Below are 410 nucleotides of genomic sequence, written 5' to 3'. Positions count from 1 at the left end.
AAAAGTCCATTTGTCCTGCTACCCCTTTGGTGACACACAGGCAGTGTCAACTGGAACATCAATGAGTATTTGATATAACCTTTTTGTTAGCAGAAAATTAGTCACTGCTTAGGTTTTAAGTCCGCCAAACTGGGACTAAGTATGCTTTAAATAGGTGTAGATTCTTCCGTTTCTTAGAATTCTAGATCCATGATGTACTTTAATTTTTTAAATGACTGTATATTTAGCTTTAACCACTACTTAAAAAGTAAATCTAGGCCGGGCGCGGTGGCTCAAGCCTGTAATCCCAGCACTTTGGGAGGCCGAGACGGGCGGGTCACGAGGTCAGGAGATCAAGACCATCCTGGCTAACACGGTGAAACCCCATCTCTACTAAAAAAATACAAAAAACTAGCCGGGCGAGGTGGCGG

General features: G+C 43.2%; 1 protein-coding gene across 4 annotated transcripts in view; it reads left to right on the top strand.

Annotated features, from left to right (window-relative positions):
- Positions 1-410, top strand: part of KIF23 (kinesin family member 23) — a 35,858-nt gene that overhangs the window by 32,293 nt on the left and 3,155 nt on the right. The window lies entirely within an intron of this gene.

Source organism: Colobus angolensis, unplaced genomic scaffold, assembly GCF_000951035.1.
Source record: "Colobus angolensis palliatus isolate OR3802 unplaced genomic scaffold, Cang.pa_1.0 Scaffold19, whole genome shotgun sequence".
In the NCBI taxonomy this organism is placed as follows: Eukaryota; Metazoa; Chordata; class Mammalia; order Primates; family Cercopithecidae; genus Colobus; species Colobus angolensis.
The sequence above is the reverse complement of the archived record's forward strand: the minus strand, read 5'-3'. Positions and strand labels throughout refer to the sequence as shown.